The following is an 18881-nucleotide window of genomic DNA, read 5'->3' on the forward strand; positions in this document are numbered from 1 at the left end:
TTATATTATTATATTTTTTATATAACTGCATTGTTGATATAACAAAAGCAAGACAGATATGTCATAATATTTGTTGTATAACATTGTATAACATATAATATGTTAAATTTGTTATAAAACAAATAATACAATAATGTATATATATAGTATAATTTATAAAATATATAATAATATATTTATAATTATATATTCATATATACCTATATAAAATCAAAAGCTGTGTGACAGCACTAACACTTTAATTTTAATAATAAGTAATAACCCCCGCGACTGCTGTATTGATCATTTTTCCCTGACTGCGACGACACTGGAAAGTGGAATACGAAAATGAACGAAATTAACAGTCTCCCGCACGACCCACAGCTAACGTCAACTTTTAGTATTATAACTGAAATAGAATCCTAGTAATTTAAATATATTTAAGATCCTGATATCTACATGTCTGCCCCTAGCTACGGTATTTATATCTATAGGATCCATCCGATTCTCCCTGGATATCTTATATTTAACTGGTCATTCCCCCGACCACGTTACATATTACAGCGCCGAAGCCTGTAATAATTACAGTTATAATATTTAAGTCCAAGGATTTGGTTTCAGTTTTAATTAATTTAAAATTTAAGATAGTTTTAAAAATATTTTTTTTTTCTTTAGTAAAAATTTAATTATAAGTAAGTGAAATAAAGTTTTGAATAAAGGAAGTTTAAGTGATTAATACTGACTATAAGTTTTAAGAAGAATTTTAAGTTGTAAGAGGAATTTTAGGTTTTAAGAGGAATTTTAAGTTTTAAGCTAGACAATTGAATTTAAAGGAAAAAATTATTATAAGCGAAATAAAGTTTTGAATAATGAAAATTGAAGTGATTAATACTGAATATATAGGTTCTAAGAGAAAATTTAAGTTTTAAGAAAGATAAATGAATGTGAAATAAATAAATTTAATTATAAGCCAGAAAATTTTGAATAACAAATTTTTGAATGATAACATTAAGCATAAATTTTAAGTATTAAGGTGACAATTAGTATATAATATGTTAGAATGTAACAAATTGCTTAAAATTTAAACATACATAAAATTAAAAAGGGGTTAGAAAAGTTAACCTTAGTTAATCTATTTAGACCAAGTATTTTTTATTAGTAGTGGTAAATAAATAATAGAATGTGGTATTTCAAAAATAATGATAATAATCTGACTATAAATTTAAATACAGAAAATATTAAATTGGTTTCTCAGAGTTTCAATTCATTGAAAGCTCATAGAGAAGAATTATTAGAATTTTTTAATAATTTAACGTTAGAACAAGTACAGATTTTATTTAATGCTAGTAACGCAATTTGAATAAACCATTTTGAAGGTAACATAAAAAATTTAAACAACAAAAACGTAGATATTTTTGAATCTTCCTTATCACAAGAAGAATTTGATATATTTTTTTGATGGTAAATTAGGACAATTACCATACATAAAGAAAGATAGATTGCAAAAGATTTTACACGAACAATTTGGCATAGTAACAGACGTCCATAATCAGGAACAATTAAGAGATTAAGCACGCAATATCATACGGAAAAATATTAAAATAAATAATGAATCAGTAGATGTATTAACTAATAACTTAACGGAAAACTTAGAGGTCATAACAAATTTAGAAAGCAAAGACGATCAAAGCAGTTTAAGTCCCGGCGACAAAACATTAGATAGTAACAATTTAGATATAAACCAAGCAAATTGTATAGAACCAACTAAAATAGTTAATAATTATAACAATAAAAACGAAATAAAATCAAAAAAGGAATTTAAAACAATGATCCATCAATCCCAAACTTCTTGGGAAACGTGATTCCTTTATAGAAAATTTTGACTAAGCTGCTATAATAAACAACTGGGGTGAAACAGAAAAAATTACGTTATTACCGTTATACTTGAAAGACTCGGCATCAACATTTTTAAATTAATAAAAATCAAAACACCAAACATAAACTGGGAACAGACTAAATAACAAATAAAAGAGAAATTTTACCTCACCACACAAAACGATCACTGGACTCTGTAGGACTACGAAACAGCACATAGTATAATAGAACCATATTTAATATATTTGTGAGTATTAGTACCTGTAAGTGTTTAATAGACAATAAAACATATATTATAACTGAAATAGAATCCTAGTAATTTAAATATATTTAAGATCCTGATATCTACATATCTGCTCCTAGCTACGGTATTTATATCTATAGGATCCATTCGATTCTCCCTGGATATCTTATACTTAACTGGTCATTCCCCCGACCACGTTACAATATCATATCCAAAAGGAGTAGCTTAAAATTGTAAATATTTAATATACTATTATAATTGTGTTTAATAATTATATAATAATAGGTATTATAATAGGTACAATATTAATTATGGAGTACAATGTTGTTGAATTTATTGATAGCATCAATCTAGTTTCTACAATTTGGTTAACTGCAGATCGCAGAAAATGTCATTGGCCCTTAATTGAAAACAAAATGGTATATTCTAAAATGGTGTCAAGTCAAGTTGTGCCTAGGCTTAATCATCCATCTTGGGGATTATATCCTGTCAAAAAACTTTTGTGCAGAACAAATATGATAATAACATTTACATAAATAGTATGAAATAGGAATATCAACTAAATTTATATTTTTAACAATTTGAATTAGTGCACATAATATATTCTATAATTATATGACTTTATGTGCACTAAACTTTTGCTCATAACTTTATTTATTACACAGGCACATACCAAGAAGGAATTTATAAACTGAAAAAGGCTGAAAAGTATTCAGAAGTAAATAGTCTTAGTGATGCAGATGCTAAATGAGCTAAAAGACAACTAAGAGCTAAAAAAACTTGTTTGATAACTTGTCCGAATCTGATTCTGATTATAGTATTACAAGGAACCGAAAAGATGATGATATGGATATGGATATGTATAGTACAAAGTTATTAAAAACTCAATCTACTTCTGAAGACCAAAGTGATACAAATTGAAATCATCAATATATTAATTAAAAATATAAAATTGTTTGTATTTTATTTTGTAGCTCAACATAATGTACATGAAAATATAACAGTTTCTCAGTTTCCACAGTTTCCAGATCCAATTGTTGAAAGAAGTTTAAACATGTGCCAAACTGAATTAAATAAACATAAGTCATCCGAGAAAGGTAATTATTTAGGTAATAATATTACACCTACAATAGTTTTAATCCAATGGCTGCTTAATTTTGAATAAATGTCTACTATACCCACTAGTTCAAATAAGGGCACGAGTAAGGGCATTAGATAAATATATTATAAAATTTGTATTTTATTGTAGCTCACCATAGTTATATACTAGAAGATACATTAATGTCACAGTTATCACGATTTCCAGATCAAACTGACGAAACAATTAATTTTACTCCTAAATTGTTGACAAAAAATATATAACATTGATAACTAATAATACTATAACATACCACTAGCTATAGCTGCAGAGTACTTTTTTAAAATAAATTAAATATTACATTTACATGACTTAGTTATAGTACAATCAAACCTAATTGGTACATTTGAAACTGTTCAAAGCTCAAACATGTGTCATACTGAAATAAATAAACATAAGTCATCCGAGAAAGGTAATTATTGAATAATATTGATATAACTGCTTCATTTTTAACAAATGTCTACTACCCGCTAGTTTTTACTGCTAAAGAAGTATATAAAATGCTTTCAAAAATCAACTCTGAAATGATACAAGTACGAGAAGAAATTGCTGAGGTTAAAGACCATGTATTACAGCAGAATAAATCTTCTAATGTTTGTTTAAATGGTACAGAATTTGTGGGCAGTAGTACTTTTACCTTTGATACAGATCTCCCATATTTGACAGATGGTCAATTTAAAGAAGCTGAAAAAAAATTAAATGAACCTGCATATTTCACTTAATTGGTAAAATATATTTTAATTTTAATATTGTCATAAGTTCTCAATTGTTGTTATTAGTTATAAACAAATATATATGACTATTATTTGGCTTGGTTAGAATATAAAAATTATAATTTGTAATTATACATATAATTATTATACTAGTACTACTGGTATTATGCTACTTTTCATATTTAATTAATGCAGGTTGACATTTATGCTCTTCTTTTTATGATTCAAGTCATAGCATTGTTTATATTAAACATATTGGTATTTTTGATAACACATTATGTAGGTGAATCATCTCAAAAGATTAGGAGGAACTGATCATGCTAATGTAGTTAATATGCACTAGCATATGTAATTTCCAATAAGTGAGCTTGCCAGTACAGTTGGTAAGGAAAAGCGTCAAAAGCTTCATTCAGCAATGAATTTAAACAATTTAATAAAGCCATTTTAAGTTAGTTAACTGTATTCAAATAAATTATAATATATATAGATAATATATATGCTTATTTATACTTTTAGTCCATACAAGTATTCATATTATAATTCTATATCTATAATGTACATATTTATGTAAACATAAAAGTTTTTATATATTTAGTATTCTTAATTTTCTATAATTACAATTTTTTGATCTCAGTGCTTGTTTGTTTTACTAAGGCTGATCTTACCAACAAAATGTATGGAGAAATTGTTGCTAAGTGGTTAGTCCAAGCACCACAGTGTTTTAAAAAAGAAGAAGCGTAAGAATATATTTTTTAATATTAATTATAATTAATCAATAAAACTGTTATGCCAAAATTATTTGATTTTCAAGAAAAAAGAAAATGCCAGAAGCATACTAGATAAAGATTAAGTAGGTGACGAAAATTGAAAAATTTCCAACTGAATTCAATACTGTATTTTTTATTTTTATTTCCTATTCTGAACAAATTTGAGACTTAATAATTTATGTTATTATTTATATAAAATATTGAATAGTATAATATCAGTATTTTCCTACAAAAATAATACCAGTAACACTATATAATTATTTTATGGCTCGCTTAAAATTCTAATTTTTGTATTCCTAATTATACTTATAATATAATATAATGACTCGAATTAATATTGTATAACTTAACCATAATATATTATATTTTAATAGCTGAAGTTATTCTTAAAAAATGTTATTTCATTTTTATTTATATATATATTTATTTGCAAGGTTGCAAAATTGTTTTTTGAATGATAATCAACATTAATATTTTTACCAATAATATCTATATTGTTTATTTATATAGTAAATTATCCAGTTTACTTTTTGGGTTAGATGTATACTGCAGTAAATATGACATAAATCTAGTTAAAATACATACTTTTATTTTAAATGTATTGTGTATGATAAATATGCAATTGGATAAACTATTTAGTTTAAGCTATATTTCAATGTAGTATTCAGTTAAGTAATGTTAATTTTTACCAGTATTAGGACATTTTTGCTGCAATATATAATTTATAGATTGGAGACAAAAAGTTACATAGTACTGTACATATAATATTGATATCAACCTATATTATAATATTATATTGTAATTTGAAATTCTATAATATTATGGTGTATATTACATATATATATAACTGTTATGCATCCATACATAACATTTTATACCTATAGTTATGCATAGGCGGTCAACAATAGCATTCCTGTTATATATCAGAAGTATAACTATGTAACATTAATGTTATATAAAATAATGTATATTTGTTTGTTATGAAAAAGAGGACATAGGCACTTAACAGTTATATAACGGTTATATTTCTGCTAGATATTAATATGTTACTGTTACCGTGCTAATATTACAAAGTTATATTGCAGTTATATATATGTTATTTTATGTGCTGTTAGAGATAAGGACATTACAGATTATTTGTCATGCCACTGAATGTGTCTACTTGTGTACCTATTGGCACTAGTAGAGAAATTACTAATTAGAGATAAGTGTTAATTGTTGAAAATTACTTGCGGTTATTGCCACAACTTGAAATTAGTACAGTCAATGGCGCTAACGACTTTTGGAAACTTGGCTATTCGGTTAAAATGTAACCGAATCAGTCTTATTTCCTCTGGTGTTTGAGGAAAATGAATATATTGGGGCTACGTAGTGACACAATAGCACAGCTTATTTTGTGCACAATTCTATTCACTGTTGAGGAACTGAATCCACACAGATCTCCAGCAGTGGTTTGGAAGCACTCGGTTGCGTAAAATTGAAGAGCTGATTGATCGGAGATATACAACAATTCCTGTAAAAAAGAAACAATTTGTCACACTTTGGAGGCGTCTTACAAGCAAGTTACAATTAGGTATATTCTTCAATAATATAATATTGCTTTGTACTTTTGTTAAAATCTAATTGTAGCTAAACCTCTAGGGAATCATAAAATATTAAATAAATTTAATAATAGTGGCGTAGCCAAGAGAGTGGCTGAGGGAGCTGCAGTCCCCCCACCCACGGAAATGTTAAGAAAATTTAAAAGTTATTTTAATGGTCTATGATAGTCGCTCAAAAAGTCTTAAATTGTATTTAAATATCTACTAAAAGTATAAGCACTTTTCAACTATATATCTGTGCTAGTACGTATTTAATGTGTAAAAGTGCAAAAATTGATCAGCACCTCCCCCCCCCCCCGGAAAAAATCGTAGTTACGCTACTGTACCTATAAATTATACCTACGCGGTTCTAACGTAGGTACATGCAGACAGGAATTTTAATGACCTGTCTATTTCATACCTACTCAAGGCTTTCCTTTATTTTCTCCAGAATCGATAGAACTGTTGATTCGTTGAGTCTGTACCTCGTTATAAAATAGCGGTCGTCCAGATTATCAAACTCTTCTGACAATTTTCGTATTCGCCTAGGACGAGGGACAGCGAAAATGTGTGTACCGTCTACGTCATTGTCGTCTTCATAACATGTCTGAATGACACGGTCACGAGCTCGGTAAATTTTGTGTGGTTAATGATTGTTATAATTTATGGTAGTTTATTTCAATTATATTAGAATAACACGGAAAAACAGTAAATCGAACGGTAAAAAAAAAAAAAAACAATTGATTTGGCAATATTATTAATTTTCATTAAGTTAATACGCAAGTTGATAACATTATCAATACACCTGTGACACGCGTCGGTACTTCCACGTCATAAACATTATCAATACTCCTGTGACGCGCGTCGGTACTTCCACGTCATAAACATTATTATCTTTATTATCTGTGCCTCCACTGTGGAGGCTCCACACTTCTAAAACTAATCGCGGGCGAAATATCCTAAATAAAGGAATTATTGACGAATTCAGTCGGAGCTCATTACTATATAAAAAAAAAAATTAATATAGTGACCAGAATCGCGAAATATCCGTTTCTATCGTCGACCTGTAGCAAGGTGTATTGATCAATACACCTTGACCTGTAGTTATGAAGGCGCACAGGCGACTCGCAGCAAAACAAAATCGTAAACACCGATTAATCTTCGTTCCCAAATCATTCGACGGTTAAATTATTTTTGATCCGAAAAATGATACCGATTCAAACAGATAGGTAATAATATTCCACCATCGAATCCACGGCTTAAATCACCGTCTTTAGAAGATACTTAATTAGTGGCCGTGGCTTAATTAACATACAAGGCGATTGCACATGGCCCATATTGTTATCAGACAAAAATGAAATTGGTGCGTAAGGGGCACAGAATAATTTATACTGAGGAAAGGGCATCGGCTCTACATATTGTAATAGTATCTATAGTGCCCTAGTATAGGACGTCGTCCCCTTACGCTGCCATTTCAATTCCTTTAACGTGATAAAATGATGTAATGGCGGTACTATTGAAATAACAATAGCCGTGTTTTGGCGACGCAGTTTTGAGCAACCGGGCTACCGGAATTGTTTGTTCAATTAATTGCTTGGTTGGTTACGTTTTGTTTACTGTGCAGTATTTTAATCTGTCGCGATTTGATAGCTGATGTCGGATCTCGGATGACGATGATAAAATCGTTATCAGTGGATATCGGTAACCGAAGACGGTAGTTTTTAATTGTTTCCTAAATCCGACAACCGGGTTGTGCACCAAAAGTGCATTCAGTCATCAAACAGTGACCCAGTTGGGTGCGTTCGACATGGGCGCTTTGAACGCTTTAAGCGCTTATAAGCGCTTAAAGCGTCGTTCGTCTTGGCGCTTTGAAACGCTCAGACTACAACCGTGACGTCACGGAAAATAGGTGGTACGTCATGAGTTGACGCTCACGGTCGCTCAACAAATCGAGGTAGTGCAGTGAAAGCGTGAGCGCTATTTCCCAAGACGAACGCTCAAATGTGAAATGATAAGAGATAACAAGATTAATTTGACGATAACCGTAAACCGTTTCACATTCACAACGTTTTTAATATTATTCATTTTTATCCATTTTTAAGTTGAGTCAACAATTGGAAAAGTTTTAAAAAAATCGTAAATTCAAAAACAAAAATTAATTAATTAAAACTGATAACCGGCGTAGTGATCTGATAACGTCGCAACGCTCACGCCAACCAATATTCGCGTTCGCCTACCTGTGAGCGCATAAGTCTAAACGAACGGTTCAAAGCGTTTACGATAAGCGCAAGCACTGAAAGTGAATAAGCGCCCATGTCGAACGCACCCGGTAAATTGCAGTGAACATTATCGCCGAAACGATTTGTTTGTTAAATAAGTTACCAGGTTGCTCAAATCTGCAACACGTCTCTTGTAATCTTGTACAATATAATATTATTAATTGAGCCACCATCGAATCGTAAAATTCCTATTCGATATTGTGTTCTTCTAAATTCTAATGATTATTGTCACGACCGCGACGTGGTAGCACAATCTGTCATTAGTTAACGCGGCGTGTAGTGTTGTTTTGTCTTTTGGTCAACGTTTCTAACTATTTTCTAAGTAGGTATTATCGTACTATTTTAACTAACATAAGATGGAAAAAAAGTTTAATGAGGAGTCGAACGATTTACTATTAAACAAAAACACAAAATGCTTTTTTTAATAAATTAAAATACGACGAATTAATATTAAAGTGAATAAAGTGGAAACTAAAAAAATAAAAATTACTGTCGATGATTACAAATTAATAAAAAAATACGATGTCGTTAATATATCAGGGATCAAAAAATTACTAGTTCCAGTATCTGAAGGCAATTTAATTCAGTGTTATGTTTAGAACAAACGATTATCTATCCGTTTTTGAAGGACGGCTAAAAACCAAGGTGTATTGATAGACATTGGTAAACGTATACGTTTTTAGCGAATAGTTTTATGGTGGCCAAACCCATCGGTTTTTTATCTGTATTTAATTAATAGTGTATACCTATAGGTATTATATAATTTAGTAATTATTAGTAAGTACCTATATGTTTATATTTTAAATATTATTTTTTTTTTTTAGTTGTCGTACAAAAGGCAAAGTATTTAAGAACGACACTTCGAAAGTTTTTCTTATGACAGGCCACGAAACTCATCCAGAAAACCAATTGCCATTAGAAAGATTAAAAAAATTTGTAATCAACGGGCACTGGCTGAACATATATCTCTTCGGGGAATTTATAACGAAGTAAGTGCTATATTTATTTTAATTACAAGTTGCACATGAGTGATGAGAGAGAAAACAAAGAGCTAACATCCTATTTATAATATGTGTTTATTTAATGTTCATGATTTATATAACGATATATAGTATATAAATTATACTCCTTGCCCAGTATCATTTCATAAAAATAAATGATTTTAAATTCATAAATTATAAATTAAAATAAATTATATGGTACCTATTTATTTATTTCAAATCAACTACATCCACCATCTAGCTCATGCGATAAGTACTTTCACCCCTATACTGCAATATACTTGCCTGATATTTATGTCATTTTTTTTCTGAATTACACTAATTGAAGTAGTTATTTTTGATTCTAGCTTCCTCGCCGGCCTTTTAGCGTATTACCTCTGAACATCCTATAAGAATTTATACCATCTGTCTCAAATTTTTAAAAACAGTTATCTAACTAAAAAAACCTATATTTTTCTTTAGCTAACCCTTATTTAATTTTAGGCTAATATGTTATGTACAAATTAAAATTTGTTATTTTTGCATACTTATATAATACAAACTTAGGTGGGTAGGCACATAATGAAATTGAAAATAATAAACCTTAAAAATTGCTCAATTTACATATTGTTCAACCATTTTCAATAGTTTTTGTTTTAAAAGATGAACCTTATATTTACCTTCAAATAAAACTGCTAATTTAACACTAACAGTCATGGTTTTTATTTCAAAATAAGTACTTATTATGGAACTTTTTTGAAAAATTACAAAAAGATATGCTTATTTTATAATAGGAATAAGAAAAGGTAAACTGGTAACAATATTGAATAAAACCAAGAAGCTAAAACAACTAATTTTCTAACTTAATTTGAAAACTAGTGTAGTTTAATATCTTTGTAAACAATTAATATTTGTAACCAGTGGCCATAGAATGATCAAATTTCTCTCAGTCTCATCTACATTAAAGTATATAAATAAGAGTGTTACTAAATATTAAATCAAAAAGTAAAATGTAATTTGTTAACTCACTTTATTTATAAACACATCTAAAAAGAGTTATACATTATTTCTATATTCACAAAACTAATATATTTTTTTTTTTTGGTAAATACATTTGTAGGTACGTTAAATTTTCAAATTCGAATGTGAAAATACATTTTAAAACATGCGGTATGGCGGATTTTGCAAACGTTCATGTCGGTTCATTGTCTCACTGCATAGAACAATGCTTAGATATAGATGTTGAATTCATTCAGTCAACCCTCAGTCTATGACTGAATTCCACCTACAGTTAACTGGAGAATATTCACACTTGTCTATGATACATAATAAATCAATATACACTGGCATTGTTGGTACAACTCTAGAAGAAGGAACCACTTTACTAATGATTTTGCCTGTAATCAAAAAGTAAATAACTATAAAATATAATAAACTTTATTTCTAATAAATAAATAATAATTGCATATAGACAATGTCTTATTTTACAATAAATTTAGTTTACTTAGGACTGAATCAAATTTTTTGTTGAATGGCACATTTTAAAGTTCACCAAGTTTTGGAAATGAATGCCACTAATTTTATATAGCAATGGGCATAACATTTAATACTGTAAGTTTTGTATGTAATTTGTAAATAAATACTATTAAATTAGAAAATATAATTATTTTCCTAATTAGATTATTTTAAGTAACTTTTTTGTATATTAATATATAAAAATAATTTTTCAGGGATTTTCTATAGGGCTTGCATTTATGTCAAAGAAAATGAAAGGGCATACACTACCTAAGCATAGTACCAGAGTAGCAACTTCAAACTATTATAGTTGATTTTGCTGTTATAAGAACAATGTTTCCAAATACCACTATTAGAAGATATTGGTTTAATTCCTCCCAAGTGGTATGGAGAAAAGTTGCAAACATATGTAAGCTTACTCTAAAATCTAAATTACCTTTGTAATTAATAATAAATTAAACCTATAGTCAACTAATAACACTGTTTAATATTTAGGATTGATTGAAATATGTAGTAACTATCGAGGAGCCCATGACATTGTGCATATGTTGATGGCATTGCCTTGCCCGAAAATGACAACAGGTTCGGTTGCAAAACTAGAGGTCCCGTGGACCTCTTGTAACCTTATCAGTTACAGTGCTTTAAATAGTGACTAGTGACTAAAACATAAAGGTTTTCGGTAATGTAACAAAATACCATATATTTTAATACAAAAAATATTCTTATGTACTACACCATTTTCGATGAATATGTTCTTTGAAAATTTATGTACATAATATACGAGATAATATAATATTTTTACATGCATTTTATTAAAAGTTGAAAATATAGAATAGGTATTATAATAATAGGACTCAGACAATATTTGCATATTATATACAGCCTATTGGGAGAGGGGGTATTGATCCCCTTCATCTCGCCACCGAAGTCAACATTATCACAACAATTTAGTGCATCAGAATTATATGTCTGTATTTATAATCAAATATTCATTTTTAGATATTGCACAAACACGAGTTGCAAAAACTGCGCTCATACGAAGAGCATGCAAGTTGGCGTAACACACACAAAACAGCCCAAAATACTTCTTGGACAGGAAAATGGTCGGCGAGGAAAGAGAGAGAGATGCAAGCGCGTCAACCATGGACTATGATTAACAGGCCTAATCATGTCAGTTAAACATTGAGTATTTGAGTTGGCACTCGGCAAATAAAATTATAATTTTTTTAAGTTGGCTGCCATTAATGAATATTTCCTATATGGCATTTGAGCAATATACATAATTAATTATGTATAGTACCTGGTTGCAGGATAGGCAGTAAACTAGGGTAGATACCTAGATACTTGTAAATATATATGAATTATATTGAACTCAATATTTCTGTGATCTAATTTAATAGTTAAAATTCTCAAAACAGAATGGTTTTCAACATAATATAAATTCCAAAACTTCTGAAAATTTCCAACATTTCTTTAATAATATTATACGATTCTATACCATAAACGTTTATAGTGGAAGAATAAATAAAAAAAATGATGAAAATTATTATGCAGTTATTTAATTTTCTAAACGTAAATCAGAATAAGGAATTTCATTTGATCTCTGTGATAGTATTTAGATTAAGATTAAATTAGATATGTATTGTTATTTCGAAATTTGAATATTATACAATTTAAATAATATAATAATGGGATGCGAAAAAATTGTCTCCAAAAGACTGAGCTTTTGGGGATACAAGAGTTGACAATGTTTTTTAATTACATTTTTTTTTATACTTATATACTTACACACTGTATACTTATCTAGACCATTCTTAAATTAAAATACAAAATAAGTGATAACAACGTAGTAGTAATATTATAGTACTATAATAGTATAGAAGTCTGTGCGATATATAAATTATTGGCCTTAGATATTATATAGACATAGGCTTCAAACCATATACCTATAATAATATAAATACAATATTTTGAAAATTTGCACAAATTGCATTTTTTTATCCATGATTTTTCAATCTTCTTTCCATATAAATCGTAAGCTATGTTCTATCTTTTTCTAACAGTGATGTGGACACAGCCACAATGCACAGGTATGGTGTACGCAAAGTCCATATCTTTATAGGTCTATTATGTCTTAATGATTTCAATCTGTACATAAATATTTATATTAATTTTATTGATATATTTACAAAAAATAAATTATGATGTTCAATTTAGTTATTCACAGGCTTTAATAATTATCAGAAATTCATTTTAATGTCATTTAATTAGGGAGTATTAACAGATTGAATTTAAACCTTAAAAATAATTCAAAATATAAGTTGTTACATACGAGAAATACGACCATTATGATAGATTAAAATTATACAATGCAGTGATAAATATAGTACCTATATTTTATGTATCTATTATAATAGGTACAACTATTTTAATTTTAGGGATGCATAATTTTTAATTTTGTATGTCATTTGAGCTCATTTTATACATATTTTGAATACATACTTTTTCAATAAATAAATATTTACTTAAAGTTAAGAATCTGAGAATTCACATTGACACTTACTGTTGAAAGCAACCCATTCATTGATATCTTCACCCTTTGGTAGTCGAACAGCAAATCACAAATTGCTCAAACCAAGAGTGGTTAACGCGTGTTTCATCAGATTGAATTAATTGGTAACTTCATAGGTTCATAACTTTATGATAAGTGTTGAATATTTTAAACAAGGCTGCTCACAAATAACTATTGAAACTAAAAATCTAAAATCTTATATAAATATACAGTTTATTTTTTAGAGATATTTTAAGGGGGATAGATGAATTGCACTTTTTACCTAAATTAAAAGGTCGGACTGCACTCTGGTTCAAAAATGGAGTATCAACAAAAATGTTCAAAAATAAAGTTAATTGAAACGTTTGTAAGACACAATGTATTTCATTTCAGCTCAATGAATGGAATTATAACACCTCTCAGATCTTCATTAAATATTAGTACAGCCTCTGCACTTTTATTTGTTAATTGTGCTGGCCCTCTACTCTCTGAATTTTGTCCTGAAAATTATGTACGGTCATGGTTAGTCAAAAGTAGATATTCTGCTGATCACACTGCAAGTCGCAAACGTAAAAAAAAAAATGAAGAAAAATATTCAGTATTATGAAAATTATTATAAACTATGTATTACATTTGAATTGTACCTATAACTACATTTTTAAGCTTAAAATTACTTATATTATTTGTATCTATTTAACTAATTATATTGTATTGTAAAGTAAACATGAAGTATAATATTTAAAATTAAAAATTAATACTATAATGCACATATTAATTCTATGAGTGTTCCGGATCGTAAAATTTTCCATTTCGAGCACTGAAGTCATTATCTTACCTTCCTGCTTAAAATGTAATCATTGGCATACTAATTATTATTTTTTATACTTTTAAATTGTACATAATATTATATTGTATAGTGTATACCTATACCTATTACAAATATAATATATTATTTTATGTTTTATTTTATGTAGACATTTTAAAATATTTAACTACTGCACTGTCTAAGACAGATGTGTTCGAAAAATAGAAAATGCTTGGTTTTTCTTGAGATGCAGTATTACAGTTTACAAGAAACCGGATGCTATACTCTGATATCAGTAAAAGTTTAGATTAATGCAGCCTAGGTAAATAAATTTGACAGTACGTAAATTTTATTTTTGTAGCACAGGTGTAGATACTACTTAAATGCAGAGTATCTACTGACTCAAGACCTTAAACTAGACAATACCAGAAAAAAATGAACGAAATTGAAAATTATATTAACTTAGGTAGGTAGGTATATCATCAAAAATCAATTACCAAATTAGAGTTTTTGAACTCAGTTTCTTATAATTAGGTACTACGAAAAATAATTTAAAATCATATTTTAGTATTTTGTATAAAAAGCCCACTTATCGGGGACATTACCTACCTATTTTCAACAGTTAATAAAGTATAGATTAGACACCATATTAAATTCCTTCGATGAAAGAATCAAAAGAATATTTTGTTAACTATAAATACCAAGGCGAATAGATAGGGCATGGTATTTTTTGAAATGGTATTTTTTTTTTTTATTATTATTTTCTTGATTAAATCCAATAATAAAATGTAATATTAAATTATAGTTTTAAGTTTTAACATAAATAAATAAAATATAATATCATTTTTAAGAAACCAGCTCCGTCGGCAGGTATTTATTCATTTTTAAATGTAAAAACGGAATGGTGAGCATGCTTGGCGAATCAGAGGTATTATCTATTTAGCATTCAAATTAAGATACAAAACCTGATAAGTTAAAAATAATAATTTTAATAATGACATTGTCCCCTAGGAGACGATCGGAACAGATACCTAATATATTTTATGGTAACGCATTAAAAAAATATCAACTTACAGTAAGTAAGTTAGTGTAAATATAATTTACAGTAAAAAATAGGGATTTCGAAAACAAAAGTTTGCAGAAGTTTTCCCTAAGTATTAGGTACAACAAATCTCCAGAATTTGAACTAATCCTGACAAATAATTGCGTGTGTGTGCCTATGCATTTTGTACGTTTCTATTTTTGTAGTGGCGTATCTTATTAATAAACAATAATAATATTTAATTCGTTACTACTTACTATATAATATGTATATTATTATGACGTGTTCTGATGTGTTCTCGTATCCGGGCGGACGATGTCATTTTTTTGTCAAACTGGCCACGTATATTTTATATCAGGGCTTGCAAACGTTATAATACCGTTATGATTATTACGTTATTGAATTTGACAAAAAACGATCTTCAAAAGGTTATAACTAGAGCCCGGATATGTATGTTTTTTTCATATTTTTTTTCCTTTTAACTTTTTTATATTTATGTTAATAATCTTCACGAATCATACTAATTAGAATTCATTGCTAAATTTCTATTTTGCATATTTTTACATATTTGACCGTAAATGCATATTTGGCTATAAATGCATATTCGTTGAATATTTCAATGAATGCGCTGTCACGAAAACATTTTGGTCGGTAGGACTTCGTGGAATTAGCGACACAGTTTTTGCCATCTTAATTTAAAACACGTATTACATGTAACATATTATATTATATACATTAGAAGTAGTGGAGGTAATCCCATCGCGTTAAAATAAATAGTTCATCTGCTGTGATCTAATCGACAATCGTTATATCGTCCTTATTGATGTATAATACATTTAATTTTATAATATAACCTACAGGCTATGAAATGAACATTCAGTAAACTGGTCTCGTGTTACAACCGTGCTGGCAATTGACATCGACAATCTTTAGTTACCGTACTAAAAAAATATACTAATTTAAAAAAAAATGTCAAAAGTTTGTAGTTCTTTTAGTTTTAAAATACGCCGATGTAGGCATAGAAAGACGCGTATTATTATTATTGACTGACGCTGCTCCATACATGCTAAAATCAGGAAAAGCTTTGAAGTTGTTTTCTTCTAATATGGTACATATTATGACTTGTATTGCACATGCTTGTAATCTAATTGCTAAAATAGTTCGTGAATTATTTCCAAATATTAATATTTTAATCAATAATGGTAAAAAAAATATTTTTAAAATCACCGAGCAAAATTTCAATTTTTAGAAATGAAATGGAAAATATACCTTTACCTCCCGTCCCGGTAATAACAAGGAGAGGGACATGGATAGTCGCTGCACTTTATACTATACGCGGAATATTTTATAAAATACCAAAAGGTAATTGAAAAGCTCGCAGAAGACGACGCACAATGGGTTAAAAAAGTACTTGATATTATTAAAGATATATCGGTTGTGAATAGTGATGCGACAAGAGAATATTCTTTTGCAAATTATTACTGGGTAATTTTCTTTTTTTTAATTTTATATTGTCACTGTGAATAGTGATGTGATTATATTTGAAGGTTATTAACACTGGTGTCAGTCGTGAACTCGTGGTAGAACTGTATCAAATATAGTCGTACAGACTATAGATAATAGAAGATAGCGTAATTTACTTCAATAATTTTACCTCATTAATTTCATAATTATTAAAAAACATTGCACAAGTTATTTTTACATTTTTTTTTTTGGTTTACTATAAAAATGTATTGAATTAAGTATTATTCTGGTTATCTATTGACTATAGCATAGTAGCATGTATAAAATACATTAATAATTGTTTATTTTACATTTATAATAATTTTATACTTACTAATCCTACATAATGATTATAGTTGTCGCTTGTTAACTATACCAAGAATTAGGTATAAATTATCAATTATAATACCTATTTCATTCATACTATACAAAACATATAGGTAATTATTTAAATAATGTTTATGATGTGGATTTCTTTGGGTTCAATCTATGAATTATTGAAGAAAAAGAAAATTACCAAATATTCTCTAGCTTAGAGAATATTCTCTCAAAAGATAATTACGGTAATTTTACATCACTAGTTGTGAATGAATTAATAATGAATTAACTCACTTGTCATTTCCAGTTGAAATAATTAAAAAACTAGAAACACGAAATATTCTGAAAGTTTTTTTCTAATAGTTGAATCAGAAGAAAAAATAAACAATATTCCTGGGCCTAAAGGGGCAACATTAAAAACAAAATTAAATGATATTTTCTCCAAAAACAACAGCCTAAAGTTATTACGTAAAATTATATAATATATATAAAATATTTTCGTAAATTAACTTAACTTTAACTTAACTCATTAGGTTACATGTAAACTTAAAATCAACTTTTATTATTTTTAAAATTCCCAATTAAGTTAATTTTGAATTTTCGGGTTATCCATAAAATATTTTAGTATATTAACGGTTTGTCAATTTAATTAATTTAATTCGTAGAATATTATAAAATATAATTAGAAAAAAAGATTTCTTTTTGTATTTATTTGATTATTTTTATAGATATGGGCTAATATAGTAATATGCAGTCTTGTAAAGTATTCGTATGAATGTATTCGAATAAAAGTATTTGAATACTTTTTTTGTATTCGAATACTATTATAAATACTTTTTTTTTAAAGTATTCATATACGTATTCTGAATACTTTTATTTGTATTTTGTATTCATTAAAAAAATACTTTTTTCCGATCCAGAAAAATAGTTTTAAATTTATGAATAGTAGACATATTATAAATCATGAACATTAATTTTATTCTTTGAAGGAAATATAATATTGACCCATGATGTGATTATTTTTTTTAACACCAATTTGTTGTATCCCGTATATGGCCCGTATCGGTCGTATCATATATGTGGTCAAAATGTACAAATATTTTATGATTTAACTCACTTGTCATTTCCAGTTAAACTAATTAAAAAACTAGAAACACGAAATATTCTGAAAGTTTTTTTCTAATAGTTGAATCAGAAGAAAAAATAAACATTATTCCTGGGCCTAAAGGGGCAACATTAAAAACAAAATTAAATGATATTTTCTCCAAAAACAACGGCCTAAAGTTATTACGTAAAATTATATAATATATATAAAATATTTTCGTAAATAATATGTATAAATATAGAAGCTTTATTCTACTGAATTTACAGAACAAGATTTAATTTTCTAAATGACTGCCATTTCATCAATTGCTTTATAGGGTTTTACTTGTATTATCCTATGAATAAACAACATGGCAAGCCCATTCAGTCGCTTCTAGGCAAGACTGGGTATTAACGAGTTCATAAGTTCAAAGTTAAGTTAATTTTAATTTATTAACTTAACTTACTAGTTCACCATTGGCGCAAATAGGTGGGGGCTTGGGGTACTT

The 18881-nt window shown here is 28.0% G+C and overlaps 1 protein-coding gene and 1 long non-coding RNA gene across 2 annotated transcripts in view; one reads left to right on the top strand and one right to left on the bottom strand.

The window, feature by feature from the left end:
• Nucleotides 1–7042, bottom strand: part of LOC100574674 ((E3-independent) E2 ubiquitin-conjugating enzyme UBE2O-like) — a 33561-nt gene extending 26519 nt beyond the window's left edge. Inside the window, exons 1-2 of the mRNA XM_029485399.1 lie at nucleotides 6722–7042; nucleotides 5946–6229 (exon numbers count right to left, since the gene is read on the bottom strand). The gene's annotated coding sequence lies outside the window, so the exon portion shown is untranslated. The remainder of the gene's footprint in view (nucleotides 1–5945; nucleotides 6230–6721) is intronic.
• Nucleotides 7043–10681: 3639 nt separating this feature from the next.
• On the top strand, nucleotides 10682–12898 carry LOC103309485. The gene is made up of 5 exons (XR_003838680.1): nucleotides 10682–10965; nucleotides 11055–11166; nucleotides 11286–11479; nucleotides 11566–11749; nucleotides 12070–12898. It is a non-coding gene; the product is annotated as an uncharacterized LOC103309485 (long non-coding RNA).
• Nucleotides 12899–18881: the final 5983 nt, after the last annotated feature.

Source organism: Acyrthosiphon pisum, chromosome X (genome assembly GCF_005508785.2).
Source record: "Acyrthosiphon pisum isolate AL4f chromosome X, pea_aphid_22Mar2018_4r6ur, whole genome shotgun sequence".
Taxonomy (NCBI): Eukaryota; Metazoa; Arthropoda; class Insecta; order Hemiptera; family Aphididae; genus Acyrthosiphon; species Acyrthosiphon pisum.